The sequence below is a fragment of the Peromyscus leucopus genome, chromosome 3 (genome assembly GCF_004664715.2).
Source record: "Peromyscus leucopus breed LL Stock chromosome 3, UCI_PerLeu_2.1, whole genome shotgun sequence".
In the NCBI taxonomy this organism is placed as follows: Eukaryota; Metazoa; Chordata; class Mammalia; order Rodentia; family Cricetidae; genus Peromyscus; species Peromyscus leucopus.
Window position 1 is genome coordinate 152,785,268 of NC_051065.1, and position 24,708 is coordinate 152,809,975.

General features: G+C 49.9%; 1 protein-coding gene across 2 annotated transcripts in view; it reads right to left on the reverse strand.

Annotated features, from left to right (window-relative positions):
* The window catches only part of Rasgef1a (RasGEF domain family member 1A), an 89,891-nt gene extending 72,214 nt beyond the window's left edge, over positions 1-17,677 (reverse strand). The window contains exon 1 of one of the 2 annotated variants that reach the window (XM_028864062.2): positions 17,463-17,677. The gene's annotated coding sequence lies outside the window, so the exon portion shown is untranslated. Of the gene's footprint in view, positions 1-16,960; positions 17,145-17,462 lie in introns of those variants that run through there. The other variant, XM_028864063.2, reaches the window with a different exon arrangement.
* Positions 17,678-24,708: the final 7,031 nt, after the last annotated feature.

Here is a 24,708-nt window from a genome sequence, read left to right on the forward strand (position 1 = left end):
CACTTTACCTTTCAGATACAGTATTTAGAAGATTATGGCTGGATCTAACCTGAAAGCTTCCTTCCTGTGGTCTAACTTTCAAGTACCAGAAAGTACTATGGAAGCAATTAATAGTCTTATCCGGCTGTGATGCCAACAAACTGAAAAATAAACAGCATGGCAAAACATCCCTGAAGGCGTGATAGTGGCACCCATGTCGCGGTGGTAACCAACTACTGTCTAATTGGATTCAAGGCCCACTCAATATAGGGAAATAGTGCCTGATATGAAAACCTAACCAACTACTCTGGGCTACTATGATCATGGATCTTAGAAAAGAATCTACAAGTAACACTGCCCTAGATTAACGTAATTCCTAACTGCATTCTATAACTCATCCTTAGACACCCAGATTAAGTGTTGCTTCCACCCTTCATTCAAGAAGCTTCTCTTTACAGCAAATGGAGACCATTCCAAAAATCCCTAACAGGTCATAATGCAGTAATGCAGTGATCGATGGGTCATGGGGAGGCCAGCCCCAGCTGATACATCTACAACAAACTCCTACATCTAAGGCTCAGAGAACATCTCAGAAAAGGAGATAGACTGTATGAGCAAGAGGAAGTCTACCATGAGATTGTGTCTCCTAGATATGACAGAGAAGCTACATCCGTGATACCACAACAGTATAGCTGCTTAAACAAGACCTAGACAATGACAATATCAATAGACATGTTTAGAGAGTGAGAATTGGCCTCTCCCAGGAATGAGCCCCTGTCTTAGTTAGGGTTTTTATTGTTGCAACAAAACACCATGACCAAAATACAAGTTGGGGAGAAAAGGGTTTATTCAGCTTACACTTCCATATTAATGTTCATCATCAAAGGAAGTCAGGACAGGAACTCAAACAGGGCAGGAACCTGGAGGCAGGAACTGATGCAAAGGCCATGGAGGAGAGCTGCTTACTGGCTTCCTTCCCATGGCTTGCTCAGCCTGCTTTCTTATAGAACCCAGAACCACCAGTCCAGGGATGGCAACACCCACCATGGACTAGACCTTCCTCCATTGGTTACTAATTGAGAAAATGCTGTACAGCTGGATTTCATGAAAACATTTCCTCAACTGAGGCTCCTTCCTCTCTGATGACTCTAGCTTGTGTTAAGTTGACACAAAAAACACCCAGAAAAGCCTTGTCAACTTGACACACAAACACATCACTATTAAGCCACAACTATTCCTTTCTTATTCATCCCCAAGTTCTCATATATAATATAAATATAAATAACCTTAAAAATCCCATGGTCTTTATAAATTCAAATACATTAAAATTTCAGTCCCTTTAAAATAGCCAATACCTTTTAAAATCCAAGGTCTTTTAAAATTCAAAGTCTCTCAATTGCCGACTCCAGTAAAATAAAAAAATAAATCAAATACTTTACTTCAAGAGGGAAAAATCAGGGCACAGCCACAATCAAATCAAAGCAAAACCAAATTCCAACCATCTAATGACTGGGATCTTCTGGACTCCTCCAAAGGGCTTGGGTCACTTCTCGGGCTCCAACCTCTGCAGCACACACAGCTTGTCTTCTGGGCTCCAGCTAGCTCCACTCCACTGCTGCTGCCGTTCTTGTGGTCATCCCATGGTATTGGCATCTCCAAAATGCTGGGGTCTTCTGCAACTGATCTACACTTTCACCAATAGCTTCTCCGAAGTTCTCTCCATGGTGCCAAGCCTCAATTTCTCTGCCTGCCCCCTTCAGTCCTGGACTTTCAACTGCCACTGAGGCTGCACCTTCACCAATGGCCTCTCCCGGCCTCTTAGAGTGCCAAGCCTCGGCTGCTCTCCACGACCCCTTCAGGCCTTCAAAACCAGTTCCACCTGGGTGACTCTTACATATTACCAAGCCCTGCTGCCAATACAAGGTTCAACCATGGCCATCTCTGGAACACAGCCTCTCTGTGCTCTCAGGAAACACCTCCCAGAAGATTTCACCTCAGTGATGCTGGTCTCTTCTTAACCACTGCTAATTTCTCAGCTCCAGCTGACCAGCTTCAATTGTCCCAGTAATGCAAAGGTTTCACTTCAGTGGTGCTGGTGCTGGTCTCTTGTTAACATCACAGATAACACTTCAGCCCCAGCTGACCAGAATCTTAATTCAAAATAGCAAATGGCCCTGATAGAGTCTTTAAATTTGTGAAACTTCACAAGCCAGACCTCCGTTTCTGCACTGCTCTCAACATTCTTACCTTCCAAACTCCTAAAGAACATCCCACTGAGCTCTCGACACTCAATGGCTTTTCTAACCCAAAGTTCGAAAGTCCTTCCACAATCCTCCCAAAAACATGGTCAGGTCTGTCACAGTAAGGCCCCACCTTTGGTACCAATTTGTCTTAGTTGGGTTTCTATTGCTGTGACAAAATACCATAACCAAAAACACAAGTTGGGGAGAAAAGGGTTTATTCAGCTTACACTTCCATATTGATGTTCATTATCAAAGGAAGTCAGAACAGGAACTCAAACAAGACAGGATCCTGGATGCAGGAGCTGTTGCAAAGGCCATGGAAGGGTGCTGCCTACTAGCTTGTTTCCCCTAGTTTCCTCAGTCTATTTTCTTATAGAACCCAAGACCACCAGCCCAGGGATGGTACCACCCACAATGGGCTGGGTCCTCCCCCATTGATCACTAAATGAGAAAATGCCTTACAGCTGGATCTCAAGGGGGCATTTCCTCAACTGAGGCTCCTTCCTCTCAGATGACTCCAGCTTGTGTCAAGTTGACACTAAGCCAGCCAGGACTAGTTATCCCATATAAAGTAATCAGCCTTGAAATTGTATACACACAAGCCACGCTAAATGGACTCAGCAGGGTATGTTTATATATTTAGGCATATATGTGTGTGGTGGTTTGAATGAAAATGGCCTCCATTTGTTTGAAGTCTTGGTCCTTGGTTGATGGAACTATTTGGGAAGGATTAAGAGGTGTGGCCTGATGGAGGAGGTGTGACCTGAAAGTGGGTTTTGAGGCTTCAAAAGCCTCCCTCTTTCCCCAGTGTGCACCCTGCTTGCCATGTGAGATGTGAGCTCTCAGCTATTCCTGCTACCCCACCGCTGTCCCACCATCGTGAACTCCACTGCTCTAGAACTATAAGTCCAATGAAATGTTTTCTCTTTTTTTTTGTTTTGTTTTGTTTTTTGTTTTTTCAAGACAGGGTTTCTCTGTGTAGCTTTGGAGCCTGTCCTGGATCTCACTTTGTAGGCCAGGCTTGACTTGAACTCACAATGATTAGCCTGACTCTGCCTCTTGAGTGCTGGGATTAAAGGCGTGCGCCACCACCGCCTGGTGAAATGTTTTCTCTTATAAATTGCCTTGGTCATGGTGCTTTATCACAGCAATAAAAAACTAATACCGTAAGGAGCAATACTCATCAAAAAGAGACCATCCATTTGAGAGGGACTTGAGGTGGGGGGACTTAAGGAAGGGGGTGGAGGTAGGACTGGGAATGGAGAAATGATATGATTATATTTTAATTTTAATAAATGAAACATCTATGTCGTGCACCCTTCCCTTGGAACTCAGAGAACATCGTGGAAGAGTAAGAAGCAAGACTCTAAGGACCAGAGGTTAGAGAGAACTTGTGAAACAGTGTCTTCTAACATGACAGGACCACTGCACTCATGGCTCACACAACCTGCACAAGGTCAATGGAACCAACACTCCAGCATGGACGAGGGAAGGTCACAGGAGCCCCTACGCCTAGCAGAAGAGCTAAAGACAGCTGGTGGCTGCTAGGGGTGACAGCCAGTTTTCTTCAAGGATGTGGTCCCTGTTGGCTGGCCATGCTCTTGTGGATGGCCACACCCGTGCATATATGGGAAGCACTAATTAGATTCAGTGGGATATTCTATTATTAAAAGGGAGACATGAAGTTAGGGGAGAGATTTGGGGAGAGAATCTGGGTAGAGTTAGAAGGAGGAATGGGGGTGAATATGGTCAAATACATTGCATACATATATAAAAATCTCAAGGAATAAATCTAAAGTATCACATTAAAAAAATGGTGCTATTTGCCGGAGAGATGGCTCAGTGGTTAAGAGCACTGACTGCTCTTCCAAAGAACCCAGGTTCCGTTCCCAGCACCCACACGGCAGCCCGCTGCTGTCTATAACTCCAGTTCCAGGAGACTCGACACTCTCACACAGACACACATGCAGCCAGAACACCAATGCACATAAAATAAACATAAATAAAAACGGTGCCATTCTATATTAACACACTATTGAGTAACTTAATTAGTCATTTTTAAAAGGCTTCGCTGAGAAGACTACCCTCAACTGTGCGGACACCATCCAACAGGCTGGAGTCCTGGACTGAAGAAAGAGAGAAACCTGAGCTGAGCACCAGCGTCCAAGGTTCTCTGCCTCCTGACTGCACACAGCGTGACCATCGGCCTCCTGCTCTGGCTGCCATGCCTTCCTTCCCTTTGACGGTGGACTGCATGCTCAAACTGTGAGCCACGGTAAGCCCTCCCTCCCGAGTTCCTTTTGTTGTGACAAGAAGAAAAGTAACGAACACACATGGGCTTCAATCGCCAGGGCTGACCTGGCTACAGGTCAGCAGACACCAACACTGAGTCCCTGGTGTGATGCCATTTCCAGGGGGACCAGCCAGCGAACTGGTGGCAGGGTGACGGCATTGTGCCACCTCCATTGTCAGAAGACGGTGCTTTGTCCTCACTGGGACAGATGCTTCCTCTAGGTGTGGATTTTCCTTTCCTGGTGGTTGGTGGTAATTCTTTCACCAAAACTACCATCCATGCCATTACAGAACGCCTTTCTCCAGACGGCTTCTGATCAAGGAACTTATTATAAATGCAGGAGTGGGCTCATGCGTGTGGAATGCTCCGGGCTTGTCACAGTCCCCACCAACCTGAAGCAGCTGACATGATCAGTGGGATGATGGCCTTTTAAAGATGCAGTCACTGTGCCAACGGGGTGGCAACAGCTTGGAGGGCTGGAGCAAGGTTCTCCAGAGGGCCGTATATGCTCTCAGCCAGCATCCGCTACACGGTACGGCTTCTCCCGGAGCTCCGAGCGGAAGCAGGACTGAAGGTCTGCACCACCTTCTACGTCACTAGCAAGGCTTTTGCTGCCTGTTTCTGCAGCTTTGTCCTCGGCTTGCCTGGAGTCCGGGCTCCAGTTACAGAAAGGAGAATTGTAAGTCCATGAATATTTCTATCCTACTTCATTTAAAATGTGTTTGTAGGGACTGGAGAGATGGCTCAGTGGTTAAGAGCACCCACTGCTCTTCCAGGGAACCTAGAGTTCAGTTCTCAGCACCCACCCGGTGGCTTACAACTGTCTGTAACTCCAACTCCAGTGGATCTCACATCCTCTTCTGACCTCTATGGATACCAAGAATGCACATGATACACAGACATACATGTAGGCAAAACACTCATATGTGTATGAATAAATAAATCAACTTTTTTTAAAAAAAAAAAAGCATCATAGATTTCATATGAAGAGGTCAGTGAGATATCTCATTAGGAATTTAAAGACCAAAAGAGTATGTGTGTGCACATATCCACATATATCAAGCAGATAGATGTGTTTTTTCCCCTCTTGTTCTGTTGCCATGGACATCACATCAATTGAGTTGAGATCCGTGCTTAAGTATTATTAAATCTATATCATTTGTAAGCTATGGAATATTAAAAGAGTAAGCATTCCTCTAGAGACTGTCATCTATTCTGGAGGGATAATTAATGCACTTTCCACTGTACATGGGAGAGTTAGATTATATTAAGTGGCATTACAACATTGTTGTCTTCATTTGGACATTAAATATAACATAAGGCAATGTGATTGGGAATCAAATTGACAAGGGCAGATCCGTGATAGTTGGTCTGTAGCTTGATGTGATTTGTATCAGCCTGAAAGACACACCTCTCGGCATGTCTACAAGGGCATTTCCAGAAAGGATTAGCTGAGGGAGGAAGACTCACCCTTAAAGTGGGCATCATTTTCCAACAGGTGGCTTGGATCACCTGCCTGCCTCCACTTCCTCTCCCTCAGGAAGTGCCTCTACCATGCTCTTGGAATCTTCAGACTTCTAACATAATAAACACTAGCAACTCCACGGGGGGCTTCTGGGCCTTTGGCATCATATTGAGACTGATGAGACATCTAGCTTTATGATTATGTAACTGCCACGTTTCTGCCTCTTCAGAGTACATATTGGACTACACAGCTCCAGGTATGCTAGCCAAACCAACATTTCCCCTTTTATTATACATATATAGTATGATATATAATATGCCTTATATTGATTCTGTTCCTCTATAAGAACCCTGTCTAACACATCCATATCCACCATCTAAAAATTTTACCTCTGTTGGGCTGAGCATAGTGGCTCCCATAATTCAGGAGGTTGACGCAGGAGAGTTGAATGTTCAAGACTAGACTGGGCTATACAACAAGACCCCTGTCTCAGAATAAGTTTCAACTTAAAGCATGGCATCAGCACATTAATATACAGCCAAAGCAAAGAGGCAAACAGGAAAGTCTAGAAAGCAACCCCAAACATGCGGCTGAGTACAGGGTAAAGGTGATATTCCAGGTCAGCAAAGAGAAGGTAGTTAGCGAGGGGCAGTGGGCACATGGGCAACCATCTGGAAAACAAGCTGGAGCCCTACCAATGGATTAGTCAATCTGAGAAAGAAAATCATAAGCCTATGGCAAAGCACGTGAGATGTCTTCACAGCTGCAGAGAAGACCTTGTTGTTTTGAGAGCTCTGAAATTATAGGCAGGCAGCTGTCTGTGACCCACAGAAACTCACTTCACCAGGCTCATACCAACATGAATGTTTTTAAAACTCTAAGTCAGTTTGAAATCATTGGTTTTGCTACCTGTATTTTAAATCCAAACACACACAATGAAAACAATAAATTGGGGGAAGTATTTATAACTCATCCTCAAAGGTGCCTGCTTCCTAATATTCAAAGATCTTATATCTTAGTGTGGTGGTGCACGTTTAACCCCAGCACTCAGGAGGCAGAGGCAGGCAGATCTCTGAGTTCAAGGCCAGCCTCGTCTACAGAGTGAGTTCCAAGACAGCCAAGGCTACACAGAGAAACCCTGTCTCAGAGAAAAAAGAGAAATAGGACCAGGCCAACCATGGTGGTGCACACTTGTAATCTCAGTCAGCATTCAGGAGGCTGGGCATCCACATCCCAGAGCAAGACAGACGCTGTCTAGACAAAACAAACCAATAAGACCAACAGTCCAGCGAAATCTTTGTGCATAATAAGAACAGCAGGTAATAATAAATAAAAACACAGGTAGATTTTTTTTTCAGTGCTGGTGATAGAACCCAGAGCTTTCCCACGTGTAAGCAAGTGTTTTATCACTGAGCTCTATCCTCGGTCCCAGGAGGACCATATAAGTAGAAAAAGATGCCCAATCCAATTCATTACATGAGAAATGGTAACTAAAATTGGAATGAGGTGTATCTCATTAATCAGACTGGCAAGGAAGAATAGAGAAATAGAACCCATGCACAGAGAAAAAGGAGTCTAACAACTTAGTACTGTTACGGTGGATGGTTGGCTAAAATTTAGCAACATGACAAATGCACCTTCATGTCACTCTGTTACAAATGAAAGAGCCACTCCGAGATGCACCAATGTGAAGCCAGGGCACATAACCCCTAACAGAGCCTCTGCCACATAAAATGAAGTGACACATTGCTGGATGTACAGACCAGGAATGTCCAGGGGGGGACTTCCAAAACACAACGGGGCAGCTGGGGCCAGCCTGGAGATGGAGCCCCATGTTACTTTCTGAATACTGTTAAAACAAATGCAGCGCTAGGATCTGTACACGGAGGAGGGGCAAGGGTCTGCACACTCATGCTGGCTTTGCACTCATCTGTACTCAGACCCTGGGAAAGTTGTTCCCACCCTCCCCTCCTCCCACCCTCCCACCGGAAGATCAAGGCTCAGCTGGTCTGTGGCTTCTCTCCCTCTGTTCCCCTGTTCCTTCCAGACTGCCTCTCCCATCAGCTTCGAGGAGTGAGGCGTAGGGAAGGAAGCTTCACTGGTCTGTTTCCATGGCAACAGAAGGAACAAGAGGCAAGAAACTCAGGCCAAGCCAGCTCGGCTACATCCTCCCTGAATGCTGAGCTATTTCCCCTTTGGAACGAGTGCAGGAGGATCCAGGACTTCCAACCCTCGGGCTCCCCACCCCATGGATGGATCGTAAAGGTTCCTACTGCAGATTATAGGAATCCTGGGACTTCAGAGGAGTCAACCTAAACCCCGAGCCCTGAACCTAAGACCAGCCTAGTACCCTGGGCCCAGCCAACCCAAGTCCCATGACAACTGTCAGGTCTTCTCCCAGCACTTGGCTCTGCAGAGGCTTATGCTGGTAGGCAGTCTCCGCTCCAGCACCACTAACTCGTTGAACACTCAGATATACCAGGGCGTTCATCCCCCTCCAATAATCCCAAGAAGGCCTGGGCTCATTTCACAGATGTAAAAACTGAGGTTGAGGAGCACAGAGAAACTCACACAAATGCCTTACACAATTCTGGAACTGATGCCGGGCAGTGGTGGCGCACGCCTTTAATCCCAGCACTCGGGAGGCAGAGCCAGGCGGATCTCTGTGAGTTCGAGGCCAGCCTGGGCTACCAAGTGAGTCCCAGGAAAGGCGCAAAGCTACACAGAGAAACCCTGTCTCGAAAAAAAAAAAAAAAAAAAAAAAAAACAATTCTGGAACTGATTGGTTCACTCTCCAATCGTGGCTAAGCTTCCTTTTCCTTCTCTTCCATTCTAACTTAGCCCCCAGGAGACGCAGGGGTGCCAGCCTCTTCCCCACCGTGTTTTCCAGGAATGAGCTTTGTACCTGCTGGGGTCCCGAGACACCCCCATGGGTGTGATGTGTGAAGGCAGCTGTGCGGAGCCGGGGGGTGGGGGGGTGGGGGGTGGGGGGGTGGTAGCAAGGGAACAGAGCCAGCCAAGTGTGCAGCCACCCACAGACACACCCACATACCACAAATGCAGGTCTGACTAGCTACTTGGCCAGGCCCTCCTCAAACCAAGAAAGCACCAGAATGTTTTTATGGTTCTGTTGCCAGAGTCTAAATAACGTGTTTCCCTCTCACATTCCCACCATCACCCAAACCACTGTCTCTCCACACCAACACCACCTTCCCGCGACTCTGGGCAGCTGAGCAGAGTAGGTGGCGGGTGAGGCAGGGAGTGGTAGTGTGGATGAGGAAAGGTGGTGTGGTCCTCCCCCAAGGAGAACCTAAACATTCACTGAGGACGTCATGGAAAGGACAAGGGGGTCCGGCAAGAAGAGTTCTCACAGAGGGTGGCCAGGCTGCCCTGGACTCGGTGTGGACAAAGTGTGAGGGGAGCAGGGGCAGCACAGAGTGGAGAGAAGTGGGATGAAGGCCACCACTCCCTGGAAGCTGACCACAGCCTCTTCGGGAGTCATGGGACAAGATGGCCAGGGAAGGTGGCGGCGGCGGCATGGGACACAGGGAGCAAGGGAACAGAGTTGTTTGGAGGTTGGTGTCCCCCAAGAACACCACGTAACAACCTGGCTGCAGGCCATGCATGTGGAACTTGGCTCTTGGTCTGGACCTGGCTCCTGAAATCATGAGGTCAACTGGGATTAGAAAAGAACGGCAGAGCTGAGGGCAGGCAGAAAGAACAGGAAGACAGAGCCTCCGAGATGGCTAGGTTGGGGAAGGAAAAAGGAATGGAGGGAGGGAAAGAGGGAGGCAGGGAGGGAAGGAGGGGGGGATAAATTATAAATAACATGAGCAGGGAAGGGGGCGCCCAGAAGTCAAAGGATGGATGACGAAGAGCCCGCCAGCGCTGCTCAGTTCTCTCTGATCTGTAGCCCCTCTGGCAGGATGGCGGCCATTCTCGACTGCTGCTCCCAGCACAGTGCCGCACCGAGATAAGGCAGGACAGTCTGGGGTCTGCTGTCTGTTCAGAGGCAGGCCTAGGACACACATTCTCCTACCGCAGTGCCAGCCCTCAGGTCACATCAGAGTGTTTATCATTTCTATACCACAGACTAGCGTCTGGGGGTTATTCTACCCAGGTTTCCACGGGAATTGGGGGACCTCATTACAACTTCCCCTGCTGGCCTAGGAAGAGTGTGGTTCCTGGAACTGACAGACTCAAGGGCCTCAGCCCAACCCTCTTGCTGCTGTCCACAGCCTGGTTGGCCAGGTCATCACCTGTGGACAAGCACAAGACTGAAGCCTAGTAAAGCCAGGAGCCAGGCTGGAGAGATTTCATGGGCAGATGTGAAGCACTCTGTCCTCGTGCCCCATAAAGTCCCGTTATCTGTCCTAGGTGATCTCAGAGCTATGGAAATGGGATTGTGCCTTGTAGACCTCTGGTACCCTGGAAAGCTTTATACTTAACTTTCACCGACAGATGGGGAAACTGAGGCATGACTCAGCTGAATTCAACCTAACAGCTCACATCACCTGAGTAGGCAGGTATATGGATGTCTGATCCTGAGGTGACTCACTTCTAGCTCTGCCAAGAAGATCCCATCCTGAACAGGGGCCTGAAATAAACAGCAGACCAACGGAAGACACCTCCCGAACTTCATGACCAACCTGGCACGCCATTTCCCTCGGGGACACCATCTGTGCTGTAGCAAACCCTGGAGAGACGGGCATGCATGCTACAGAGACAGAGTGGGACCAGGCAGGCAGTCTCTTGGTCATGTTAGTTTAGGGGGGATGCGTGGCCCATGTGGCAGAGAGGTCTGCAGGGAGGTGGGCTTGAGGTGGGCTGCTAAGCACACAAGAACCGGACATTCTCTCAGGCTATACATCCACGCACACCCTTGCCCATGCCATTACACCAGAGCCTCGGGAACAGGGTCGGCCCATTCTGGCCAGCCATACCCCCTGCAGCTCCTTCCTGCCTCCACTCTCCAGCCTGACTAGGACTCGTCCAGACAGAGGTCTTGCTGCAGGAAGCCTCTCATGGCTCTTCTGCCACAGTGCTCCTTACGGCCTCTTATCTCAGCCTCTCCTCAGGGCGCATCTGGGACCCAGAGCTGCAATGGCTGCTGCAGACCACGAAGCCGCTTCCAGGTCTCTAGTGTCCTGATGCCATGAGGCAGGAAGCTCTCCAGACGGTTCTGGCTTGATGCCAGGGAGAGGCCACGGCATTCCAGACTCTCTCAAGCACACCTGTCCCCCTGCAGGCCTCATGCCGATCCCTGGTCTCTCCACCACAGGGGCTGGGAGGAGGCACCTGAATATGATTTCTCCTCAGAGAAGATGGGCTCTCAGGATCAGGGGTGACCTCAATGCTGTGTCATGATGGCCACGTCCCCAAGATGCCCTTCACTGTATTTTCATCGGTTGTTCCTAAGCTCCTCAGTTCTCATTACTCTTCCTAGACCCATTGCCTGTATGACCTCAAATCTTACCAGTATTCAACTGTTTTTGGAATTGTCTATTCTGGTTTTTCTGGCTCTCATAAACTGTGCTAGTGGTGAAGTCGCGGTCTGAAGAACCACCTTTACCTGCTCTCCACTGGGGTGTCTTTCACTGGTGTGCCTGCTGCTTGCTCATCAGACCCTTCCACCCCTGCAAGCGCCCCGTCACTCAGGGTGTGGCCCAGGTGATGACATGGGCTTCCTAGTTTCTTCCCTTTAGACCACAGCTTTGCAGAAGCTCACAACCCCATGCTGCCCTGTCCACTCTCAGCCCTGGCCAGCCCTGCCGGGTTAAACCACTGTCGGCACCTTCTTGGAAGTCTTTGAGGATCCTCACCCCCTTACACGCGCCAGTACAAATTATTTGGCTCAGGCGCCTTCACAGAAGAGGTCTCCTCCCAGCAGATCATAAGGTTCCACACTTGGCAGGTTAGCAGGCTCCCAGAGGCCAGAGAAAGGATGGGCTAAGAGCATAGGATACCCTTCCCCAGAGAGCCACTATTGGGGGGACTCTGGAGTTCCTGGACAGTATAGGTCAGACCTAGGCTCTCCTCAAAAGCTGACAGTTCACTTGCTCTTGGGATGCTCTCCCAAGGACTCTTACTCTTCATCCAGCCTGGCAGGGTGGGGGGGAACCCACTACGATTAGCAATAATAAAATGAATAACTGACATATTTCCCCTCGCCTGCTCTGCATCCCAGGACCCTAGGAACTCCCCCAGTTCCTGTAAGCCTCCAACCTGGTTTCCCTAATGTCCTAGCTGATCTATATACCCAACCAACCTCGGGCAACTCTCTCTCTCGGCTCTCAGGACAGAGAATTGGACCTTCCCATCGAGGCTCCCCTGACAAGCTCAAGGATCCCACCCTGTGACGTGCTGGGGGCCACTGCTACAATACCTCATTTAATCCAAACCATGCGCTCTTGAGAGGGGAAACAGGGCCAATGAATGTTTATTCAGAGCCCAACGCCCAGAGGATCTCAAGGGCCACAGATTCTCTGCAGGGGCTGTATGGCCTATGAGCTTCATCTAGCTTCTACAGAAAACTACAGGAACTTAGAAAGTGTCTGGGGTGAAGACTGGACACATTCCACACCCCAGGTAGGAGGCCTTCCTGAGCCTGGCCCTGTGCCCTAGCTACAGTTGAAATCACTCCATATTCACACTGGGTGGGTCTGAGTACCAGAGACCTATACAGCAGAAGGGGTCAGGGAGGGTCCTCACGATCTGGGTGACCTCGATGGGGGAGGGGAAATACGGCTCTGCAGATACACTCATCAGAATGCACACCCTTTCCCAACACCCTCAGCTTCTGGGTGAGCCAGCCTCCTCCACAGAAGCTAGTCTTTGTTAACAGTGTTGTCATGGCAACTGCATCCAGGGAGAACTCTCTCTTTAAGGTAGAGTCTAGGGTGATACTTGGAGAAACTGAAGTGTTGTTGACAAGCAGGGCACTGGCCCCCTGGCTCTGTCCACACTAATCCTTCCAGGACTGACCTTCTCCACACCCTCTATCTGTCCCAGAGTTGTAAGGCTATCCCGCTCTCCTCTCCTTGAAGGTAGAGAGCAACATGCCTCAGACCTCTGTACACAATGTTCTGAGACACAGCTCTTCACCTCTTCCCCGCTGTGTCCAGCAGGCAGCTCAGAGAATCCAACCCACGTCTCATCAGAATGGCCAGTGTCCTGGAGATGGGAGTCCAAAAGGACTGAGGTAGACTGAGCTCAAGGGAATCACTGACAAGACACTCAGGGACACTCACTGTAGAGGCCTTGGGCACCTGTACATCATGTCTGGACAGGAAGACTCACCCCAAAAACATGCTAAGGGCCAAGAGGAGACCTAGCAGAGGCCATGTCTGTGGGAAAGGGTATCACAGGAAGGCAGCCACTGAAAATGTTCAGGCCGGAGAATAGAGGGTTCAGTGAGTGGAAGGAGGTCCATGAGAGACCTGGGCTGGGCTAGGCCAGGCCGGATGCTACCTCAATGCAAGAAGGGCCTGCAGCTGGCTGCTCAGATGGCAATGTTGAGGCATGTGAGGCTCAGGGACAGGATGGCAGTGGACAGTACACTTGTGGTCGCCCAGGAGAAGCCAGCAATCATGGCACCCATGCTAAAAGAGCCCTAGGTTCTGGGGCTGACGGGAGTTGGGAATCAGCTCAGCATGAAGAATGGAAGTTGTAGTTCCAGGAAGGACCTGGATCCTGAAAGACAGAAACACTGGGTGTCCTGAGGCAGGAGGTACAGCTATGGAGAGGCCTACAGAGAGGTCAAGAGGAAAAGGAGGACCAAGAGTCGGGCAGCCAGACTGGATCCAGAGCATCTGGAAGCAGGGACAGTGAAGTCCATAGCCTCTGCAATGGGGCTCCCTGCTGGAAGGGGTGTGGACCAGATGGGAGTGGGCTGGGGGTGAGTGGGAAGTGGGAATGCGGAGTAAGCAAGCCGAGAACACATCTTTAAGTCAGCCTGCATGGGAATGAGGGCGGGCAGGAGCTGGGGAACACGAGATGAGAGGAGCCCTGTGCGAATCCCCTCACCTCTGAAGACCATCACTTGTCAACCCGGGAACTGAAAGCACCTCGTGTTTCCAATGCTATGCCCTGGAGCTGGGCAGAGCTCCCACCACTGTGTGTGTGTGTGTGTGTGTGTGTGTGTGTGTGTGTGTGTGTGTGTGTGTCACCGGCCCCAGGCTATTCTACCTAGAGTCAGTGGGAATCCCAGAGGCCCAATTTCAGGGCTTCCTTCCAGGAGTCAGCTAGTACTCTGCTTCCTGGATTCACAGAGAATCCACAGCCAGCTCAAGAGCGCCAGACAGGCTTCCAAGGCCCAGTCAGCCGCCCTGGACACCACTGGCCAACGCCTAGCCCCAGGCCAGAGTGGTCCTCAAGTGAGGAGGATGGCTACACATGAAGTAACATATTTCACATCCCAGCACCGAGCAAGGACTCCCTGAGGGAGTTCTGTGTCAATTAAATGATGAGGGAGAGGCTCCTCAGGGCAGGGTCACAGGAAGGGTAATCCTAAATCAAGCTCCGGGACACCCATTTGAGTGAAGGTGTTTATTCAGAGACACTCGCGGTCACCTGTGTCTCCCTGTGCAGTATCCCTCCTTGTCATCCTTAGTCAGGGACAGTCATGGATAACACTTACACCCCGGCTCCCTCCCCCGACAGCTCTCACTGTATAGTGCCTAGGGCAGCCACTCGCCAACTCTCCCAGAACACAAGTCCCAGAGGCCCAAGCCCCTTCCCAGCTCTGAGCTGAACATCCTGGCCCTTTGGACTCTGCCTTCCATGCTCTGTGACATCATGGCCCTGCTGATGCCGGCCGACTTTCCCAAATTATATCCTAGGATTAATGGAAACCTCCGGGCGATCCCAACCCAACAACATTCCACCAATGAGCTCATAACAGCCTGCCCACTCTGAATCGGGCCAGGACATCCCCTGGGTCTAACGTTTACACATCTCAACAGCACCAGTCTCTAGGCCCAGAAAGATGTGAGAAAGGCATATGACCAAAAAGAGGGCCACATGTCTACCCCAGACCCCCAAAAGGCCAGGGACCCTGCAAGTGACCAGAGGTCACCAGAGCCCTTCCCCCGACAGCCGTCACCTCCCCTGCCACCCAGTACCCCTGCCTCCTCCCTGCCTCCGCACACCACTCTCTTGCTAAGTGTACACTCACAGGCAGGAGGGAGGTGGGCAACTGGAGCAAAGGAACCTGGGAGGCAGCCTGGAGTGGGCGGAAATCACACGAGGCAGATTCTGGAAGCACAGCCAGAGCAGACCATGGCTGGAGCAGATGGCCTCAGGAGGGAAAGCGGGGAAGGAGGGGGGGAGGAGTCCCATCAGAGAGCAGAAGGTAGGGACCTGGCAGAGAGGCCAGAGATGCCCTGACCAGGTCTCCTTCCCCAGCAGGGCCTCTCCTATGGCAGAGGGCCACCCAGACACGGGCATCACAGTCCACTGAGGCCCTCCCGACCACAGTGAGGAGCTCAGTGCCCCCTGCCTTCGCAGGGCATCTTCTCTCGACCTATTTTGCAATGTGGCTTCTGTGAGACAACATTTTTAAGGTCAGAAATTTCACCAGCCTAAGCTATTCTCTGTAGGCCCCTTTGCTGTAGTTCTGCCCGTGAAGAGACAGACCATCCAGCCTATTCCAATCCGATTGCCTCTCCAGGACCCAGCAACCAGGCTAGCAACCTGCTCCTCACCTGTGTCCTGGGAGGAGGGACTTTACGCAGGTGCCGCTTACCCCCTCCGCAAGGCCTGTGCACTGCCCAGCCTTTCTCCCTTCCCTTTTCCCTCCCTCCCTCTCCTCCTCCCCTCCTGTCTGCAGTTGCTAAGTTACACCAAAACCCGCTCTGTTCTGTGTGAACGGTTCCATTGCCACAATTTGCCAGGTAAAAGGCAGCCATCCACCAGCAGCGGGAAGATGCATCTCAGAAAACAAACAAACTCCTGCATGGTTTGGGGGCTAGGCCACTGGCACCCCTGCCTGGGAACATCTGCTTGGGCTCCCAAACCCCAGGGGACATGTGCAAGAGAACGCAGCTTCCATACTTGATCATGGAGTCTGGTCACTCTCTTCTCAGAAGCAGAGCCTGTGGGCCCAGGAAAACACACACACACACACACACACACACACACACACACACACACACACACACTCAAGCTGACAACCACCCAAGAGGTTGCTGAAGCCACTATAATCCACAGCCCTAGAGGCAAAAAAAGGAAAAGAGGTTGGGGAGGCAGAGAACCACTCTTCTGTCCCCAGACCACAAAGCTAAGCGTCCCTGACGCTCTCCCACTCTGGAGATCCTTCCTGGGCTGAGTACTGTGGTCCTAGAGTGCTGTCACTGAAGAGAAACATGGAAATGCCCGCAGAAGTCATCAGACCCACGGTGTCACTCTGTCGAAGCCATTCTCAAAGGGGCCTGCGGCCTGCTCATGGCTCACGAGTCAAAATGCACGGCCTCCCAATTCCTACCAGGATATGAGGTACTGCTCTGCTCTGGAGAACCTACAGCCTGGCAGAGCAGGTTCTGTGCCCACAGGGGCTGGGGTGGACAAGAAGGAGTCAGGGGGAGGTGGGAGAGCCGGGGAAGACGAAGGCCCTGTAAGCCAACCTGACCCTGGGGCAGGAGGCCATCTGAGTCTCTCCCTTATCTCCCACCGTGGGATAAGACTAAGAAAAGTGGGAAAGTGATCAAAAAGGGGGTTCACTGTCCCGAGTAGGAAAAGAGGGAGCCTGGATGCCTCCAAGTCTCAGGCCCCATGCAGCTCCCCAAAGGCAGCCTCTTGTCAATATCCACTACCTGCATCTCTCAGAGATAGCTAGAGATGCGGAGAGCAGGGGCCCATCAACACAGTGCCTCTTCAATCAGCAGGAAGCAGGACAGACGTGCGGACAGACGGACACACACACACACACACACACACACACACACACACACGCTTATTCCGACTGGAACCAACCAGTTATACCTGTCGAAGTGCTCCCAAACGGTCCTTCAAATGACCCCGGCCCACGGGACAGAGGGATGCACCTCACCATGCCCCTGGTTCTCTACGCTCAAACGCAGTGTTTACGCCCCAATTCCTTGCCAAACAGCAAGTGCGTGAGATGCCACCCCGGACCCAGAATGCACAAGAGCAAATGGAAACTTCCAACTGCGCAGCCCCGAGCTCCTCGGATCCCCGACCCCCTCCCCCACGCCAGGCCCTGGGCAGCGGACTTGCCAGTGGTGCCCACGCCTGCCACCCGGTGCGCTCCCTCCATGCTCGTCCCGGCCGCCCCGTGCGCGGCAGGTGCAGGAGGCACAGGGGTCCCGCCGTCCAGCCCCGGGGCGGAGTTCCAGGAACTCCACGCGGGGCTTCACATCGCCCTACCCGGTGCCCGTCCCCGGACCGGCGCCCGCCCGCGGTAACGACCCGAGGGACGGCCCGCCGGAGGACCCGAGGGGCGCGCGGGGCTGCCGCTGCCTACCTCGGTCCGTGCCAGCGTCGCTCCCGCGCCGCCCTCGTGCCGCAGCCCGGCCCCGAGCAGCGCGCGGCCGGCGCCGGCGGCTCATGCTCGGCGCCCCGGCCCGCGGCTCCCGCCCACCCGCGGCCGCCCCCGCGCTGCGCCAGCTGCGGGCAGAGCAGCTCCCTCCGCAGCCGGCGCCCGGGAGCACGAGCGCGGGGAGCGGGCGGCGCGAGAGCGCGGGGAGCGAGCGGGAGGGCGCGGGGCGAGCAGCAGAGGGTGCGGGGCGAAGGTGCCGCGGGAGAGGGCGGGCCAGGCTTTCTCTGGAAATGGAGATGGCAGCCAACAGCCCCAAAGATGATGTGGCTGCCTCATGAAAACCCCTTTGGCGACTCTTAGAGCTGCGAGAGAATGTTGGTCAGCGGAACCTGATGGTGAACGTGCCCCCTTCACCCAGTCACCCTGCAGGGTTGGTAGGCTATGGGTTCCCTATGGGCAGATGCTGGGGAAGCGAAGTGAACCTGCATGATCTCAGAGCTGGCATGTACAGGTCAAGGCTCCAAAGTCACCTTGAGAGATTCTATGGCTCCCAATTTTCCCCGGAACCACTAGGAAGATCCGAGTCCTCTGGCTTCCAGTGGGACCTTCTGTCTCTGAGAAGATAGCCCCAGGGTCCAGAATGACCAGGGCAGGCAGGCAGCCAGACTCAAACAAGTCCACCACAGCAAGGCCACAGGTGGCAGGTCTGTGCGGGAGCTCTCCAGGGTTCCCTGGCACCTCTTGAAGAGACCGAAGACCTTTCTTACTCATTTAATGCGTTTCTGGAACACTTACTATATGCTGGATGTCATTGCTCTGGGCACTGTGATGGTCCCTGCTTGGTTGGAGCTGGCATTGTCATAGCAAGTAAACAGAAAAGGAAAATGTCAGAAAAGAGTTCAAGCGTTCAGCGGCTACTGATCCCTGGAGGAAAGGACAGTGGGGCAAAGGGCTATGAAATGCGGTTGTAGCCGTTGAGGGATTTATTTGGGGTGGTCCGGCGAATATCTGATGAAAGGGCATTTGAACAAAGACCTGTCGGAGCCGAGCCATGCTGGCTCCCAAGAGTGAGCATCTCAGGCCGGTGGAGAACCAAGTGCAAAGGTCCTGAGGACCAGGACCCCTTGGAAGGAGGCCAGAGTGGGTGGAGTGGAGAAGAGACCCCAGGATGTGCCGAGTGACAGAGCAGCTGACCTGGTCACCACTAACCTGTTATGTTCTAAACGCAGAGAAAGCTGAGGGGCTGCTGGAGGGTTTTACACGGTGATGTCATGACCTCACTTTTTCAACAATACTTTATGGAAAATGTCAGACATTTACTGGAATGGAGATCGAGGCTGAACATACAGTTCAGTGGTAGAGTTTGCCTCATATGCTTAAGGCCCTGGGTTAGATGTCCACTGGTGGTGATGATGGTGATGATGATGATGATGAAGAAGAGAGGTCAAAAAGTAAGCATAGCTTGCCACACGCCCACCCTCACTATGGCTAATTTTAATTCATATCTCCTCCCACCACTCCCTTTACTATTTGCTCATTTGATACGAACTTTTAAAAGCATTCTGTAAGTATAACATATAAGCGAAAGTAAATGTGTGTTCAATAGACTCTAAAAGAATTCAGTTCAGTGACTAAATTAAAAGACATTTGCACCTGGATTTGCCTTGTGAAAAGATTTTCTTTGGTTCTTTCCTCTCCGCCCCTCCCCCCCATCTTCAATGAAGGTTCAGTTTGCTTTTGCTTTTTTATTTAAATTTGTTCATACGATATATTTTTATCATGTTTTCCCCTCTCCCAACTCCTTCCAGATCCTCCCCCTCCCTATCCAACCAGCTTCACGTACACCCCTTTTCTCAAAAAAACTGAAATCAAAGCAAGCAAATAAAATAACAATAAAACAAAAAATATCGCAAAGATGACATGCAAATTTGTGAAGCGTTCCATATTTTTAATCTCAAAAAAAAGTCAAAATGAAACAAAAATCACACACACACACACACACACACACACACACACACACACACGAAAAAAATGGGATCCATTTTGTGTTGGCCAAGTACTCCTGGGCATGGGGTGTGGGTGATATGACCTTCCATTGGAGAAAACTGAGTTTCCTGTTCCTAGCAGGTACCAGTTGAAAATAGGTACCTTGGTTAGGAATGGAGCTTTGCATCCACTTCCCCTTTTCAGTGCTGGGCTTGCACCTACTATTGCTGTCTGTGAGTTCGTATTTGCCTCCATCTTGTTGTTCCTGGAAGGCTGTTTCCTTGGAGTCCACCACTTCCTGCTTTCCTTGGAGTCCACCTTCCTGCTCTTACACTCTTTCTGCCTCCTCTTCCACATAAATTCCTGATCCTTGGCGGATGAGGCATAATAAAGACATCCCATTTAAGACCGAGTGCTCCAAAACCCCTTCCTTTCTGCACATTGTCTAGCTGTGGGTTTCTGTATTAATTGTGGGAAGGTTTTCAATGACAGATCACCAGGTATGTGTGTGTGTGTGTGTGTGTGTGTGTGTGTGTGTGTGTGTTGTAAACCCAGAGCACATGGCAAATGAACATTGTTTCACTGAGCTATGTCACCTGTCTGCCAATTTTTTTTCTGAGATGGGGATCCTGCTATGCTGCCCTGGCTGGTCTAGAACTCCCAAACTCAAGTGAACCTCCACCTAATCTTCAGAGTATCTGGCCCCATAGGCACAGGCTCTGTGTAGCCCAGGATGATTGGGGACTTTCATCCCAAGTGCTGAGATGAACAGACATGCTCCACTGTGCCTGGCTCGTTCTTAATGTTATTTACAGCTTAGGATGTATTCTATTCTAGGAAGTGCCCTGTATGCCCTTGCAAAGCATGACTAATCCATGCACATCAACTGGGTGGGGCTGGTAAAAGAAGGCCAAACCTTGTAAATTGTTACTGGATTGGATCTCATATTCTGTCAGTTCCTGAAAAGGGCTTTCTTAAATTCTCTACTGTGGCCACGGACCAGAAACAACCCCCAAACTCTACAGAAGATGGATGGGTAAATAAATGCAGTACCTCAACAATAGAATACTTCTCCACAGTAAAGAGAACAGCTAGTATTGACTATGACTTGACTGTTTCTTGGCTGCAGTACACAAAAGACTCTTCTTATGTGATGTCCTAGGAAAGAGAAAACCGCAGGGATGAAAATGGATCTATGGCTTCCAGGACTGGTGGTAAGGAAAAGCTTAACTAGCATGGCAGAAACCTTTAGGGGTGACAAACTGCACCTGCCTCCTCATTGGTAGGGCTGATCACATGATCCCATACACCAAAAAGAGCACATTTTGCTGTGTGTGAAATTATTAAAAATTATTTTTAATTATTATAAAATAAATTATTAAACTTTCCAATGTGAGCACCATGCCATCTCTCTCTTCAGATACTGTCTGTAGGTTTTAAATACATTTTAAAGGTTTATTTTTTTTTTTTACTTATTCTTCTCTTATACATTACATCCTGACCTGTTTCCCGTCCCTCCTCTCCTCCCAGTCTCTCCCCCACCTCAGATCCACTCCTCCTCTGTTTCCCTTCAGAAAAAGGCAGGTCTCCCAGATATAACAACCAAACATGGCATATCAAGTTGCAATAAGACTAGGCACCTCCCCTCTTATTAAGGCTGGATGAGGCAACCCAGTAGGAGGAAAAGGGGTCCCAAGAGCAGGCAAAAGAGTCAGAGACAGCCCCTAGTCCCACAGTTAGGAGCCCCACAAGAACACCAAGCTACACAACCATAACACATAAGCAAAAGGCCTAGGTCAGTCCCATGCAGGCTCCTTGGTTGTCAGTTCAGTCTCTGTGAGCTCCTGCGAGCCGTGGTTAGTTGATTCTATGGGTTCTCTTGTGATGCCCTTGACCCCTCTGGCTCCTACAATCCTTCTTCCTTCCCCTCTTCCACAGGATTCCCTGAGCCCTGGCTAATGTTTGGCTGTGTGTCTCTGCATCTGCTCCTGTCAGGTGCTGGATGAAGCCTCTCTGATGACAATTATGCTAGGTTCTAGTCTATGAGTATAGCAGAGTATCCTTAGGAATCATATCACTAACTGTTTTTTATTTTTATTTTTTTTTCTGGTCCTATTTGGTTCTATCCTAGATCTCTGGGCTGTCCTGCCTCTGGTCCCTGGCCTGCAGGCAGTGTCAGGAGTGGGCTCCCTCTGCGGCAAGGGTCTCAAGCAGGACCAGTCATTGGTTGGCCACTCCCACAAGTTCTGCATCACCCTTACCCCATCACATCTTGCAGGCAGATGCTGTCTGTCTGTAGGTTTTAAATACTTTTTTAAAGGTTTACTTATTTTTATTTTATGTATATGAGTGTTTGCCTGCATGTGTGTGAACCATGTGCATGCAGTGCCCAATGAGGCCAAAAGAGGGCATCAGATCCCCAGGAGCTGGAGTTACAGAACCTAGTAGATTAGATTATTCAGGGCCCTTCTGTCAGAAGGGATGATGTATTCTCAGAGGACTCTGTTTAATTCTCAGGAGAGAGTTGCTATTAAATTACTGGACCTTCCCCAGTCTCTGACATCATGTCTTGCTGTATGATTTGTCTTGCTCACTGATGCCCTCTCCATGGTGAATGCTTTGCATAATCAAAAAGTAGCTTACTATAGGCCAGGCCAGTAAGTCCAGTCTCCAAGTGTGGGCTAAATAACCCTCTGCTCTGTACACACTTCACAGCTTCGGTTATTTTGCAATAGCAATGGTAAAACAAACAAACAAAAACCTGTTCTAGTAGTCAGATTAAGGATGAAGTTAGCTTAGATCAGGGTAGCTATGATTGTAGAAACAGAAAGTGTTTACAACTGAGCTGTGCTGCAAACATAGCCACAACTATTTGAGTCACAGAAAAGAAGAACCCAAGGATGGATGTAGAGTGTCTATGTAATCTCATACCAAATGTAAATTGCATATTAATCTTTTATGCATATTTATGCAAAAGGGCATAAAAACCCAGATCCATGGCAAAATTCTGACACTGAAGACCCTAGGCAGGAGTTTGGGGTGGTCAGGCACCTTCCCCAGCATCCTCCCTAGGCCTCCCTTGGTGGAACTGCCTGGTGACACTTTTCTGAAGGTGTGTTCCTTGTCCATGGCTGAGATCCAGGGCAAGGGACTGGGGAGTATTTCTGAGCTCCACCCACGTGAGCTAGTTCAAGTGGGATAGTTTTGGAGTAGGTGAGTGGTGTAGGCTGTGGGAATGAGAACTCATCTCTCGGGAGCCTCCTTGGCATAACTATAGCCATCTTGGTTATATCTGTCATTGTGGCAGGTGACACACTGCGAGACAAACTCCCTAAAGTGGTGGCCAAGCACACAGCGAGCTACTCACTGTCTCGCTGACAGCGGCAGTCAGCTTTTGAGCGGGCCCGGACACAGCCCACCTTTGTCCACACTAGCGCCCTTCCTACAGTCCTCTCAACCTGAGGGCTTCCTGTCTCACACTGTGTGAGGTGGGGCTCTCTTACTCTGCTGCTACCCTGTGTGTGAGTCCCCCCTAAACTGCACTGTGGACTTCTGGGTCCACCTGCCTCCTCCTCCTTCCTCTATCCAGTGTTACAGCCATAGGCAGGTGCTGTCTTGTGCCAGCTGAGTTTCCTGATGGTCTCTAATGTAGACCTGCCACCATGACTTCACCTGGGCCAGCCTGGTGGCCCCACAGGCATCTGTGATTCTCAAGGTCTCTGATCCCCTGCCCCATGAGTCCCCCCCCCACTTCTGTCTCAGCTCTCTCTCCTGACTTCCCTGCCTCCTGTTCAGCTGTGTGTCACAGTCTGGCCTGGACCTTCACCCTGCATTTCATTCCTGCCTTTGCCTTCGGATCTGTCTCCTGGCAGTCTCCAGTGACAGATGACCCCGCTCCACCTCCTCCATGTGCCCCCACAGCTGTTACAGGATTGTTGAGGAAATCACACGGTTCTGTGGTCACACTGAACCCACAGGAAACTCGCCAGCACCCCCCAACTATCTTCCTGCACCCCCTTCTCTCCTGTTTTTACATTGTGAACTATGTCCTACATTCAGAAGAATGTGTGAAATGTCTGTTTATAGGCTGGAGAATAATCAAAATGAGAACGCCCACAAAAACCACCACTTGGAGGAAGAAGTAGGGCATGGCTGCTTCTGAGACGCCTCTTGGGTCCTTTGGCAATGACTTGCCCCTCCTGGAATCTCCTCCCTCAAGTGGCCCTCATCATGGCAACCACTCTCCTGTCACTGTATGAACCTTCCTTTCCAGGAGCTATGATGGTTTTTTTAACTTTGTAAATAGGATCATACTCTGCATCACATTTCTGAACAGGTTGCATGTCCCCTAATCCAAAAATTTGACATGCAAAATACATCAAAATAGGTTGTGGTTTTTTGTTTTTTTTCAATATCACAAGTGGAAAATTCCACACCTACCTTCCTGGGATGGGTTGCAGTCAAAAAGCAGGCACTCTAAAATATGGTAGGCATTTCAGATTATATGTGCAAAATATATATGGAGCATAAGTGAGTTTTGTGTCTGAACTTGGGTCCCCTCCTCTTGGATATTTCAGTGTGTATATACAAATATTGCAGAATCTGAAAAGGTGGACAATTCAAAACACTCCTTGCCCCCAAGCATTTTGGATAAGGTCTACTCAATCTGTATTATCAAAATCAAATTTGAGAATAGTCATAGTTTATTCATGCTGGCTACTTTTGGTGCCTTGCTGTGTAAGTGTACCCTAATATGTCATCACCAAAACATGACAAATACCTCAGTTAGCACACTGCTTGCCTAGGATTCATGAAGCCTTGGGTTTGATCCCCAGAACCACATGAACTGGAAATGGTGGCACATACCTGTAATCTTACCACTTGGAAGCTAAAATCAAGGAACGTCAGAAGTTCAAAATCATCTTCAGCCTGACTACATGAGACTCTGTCTCAAAAAAGACCAAAACAACAATGAGAAATTATAAGTATGTGAGGTTTTTAAAAAGGTGCTAATTTGCTCAATTTAGCCATTCCACAATATATATTTCAAAGCCACAATCTATCATAAATCATACAATTTTTATTAATTTTTAAAATAGATACTTGTGCTGGTTGTTTTTTGTCAACTTGAGACAAACCTCATTTGAGAAAAGGCCTCCATCAGATCAGCCTGTAGGCAAGTCTGGAGGGCTTTTTCTTGATTAGTGATTGATGTGGAAGGGCCCAGCTCACTGTGGGTGGTGCC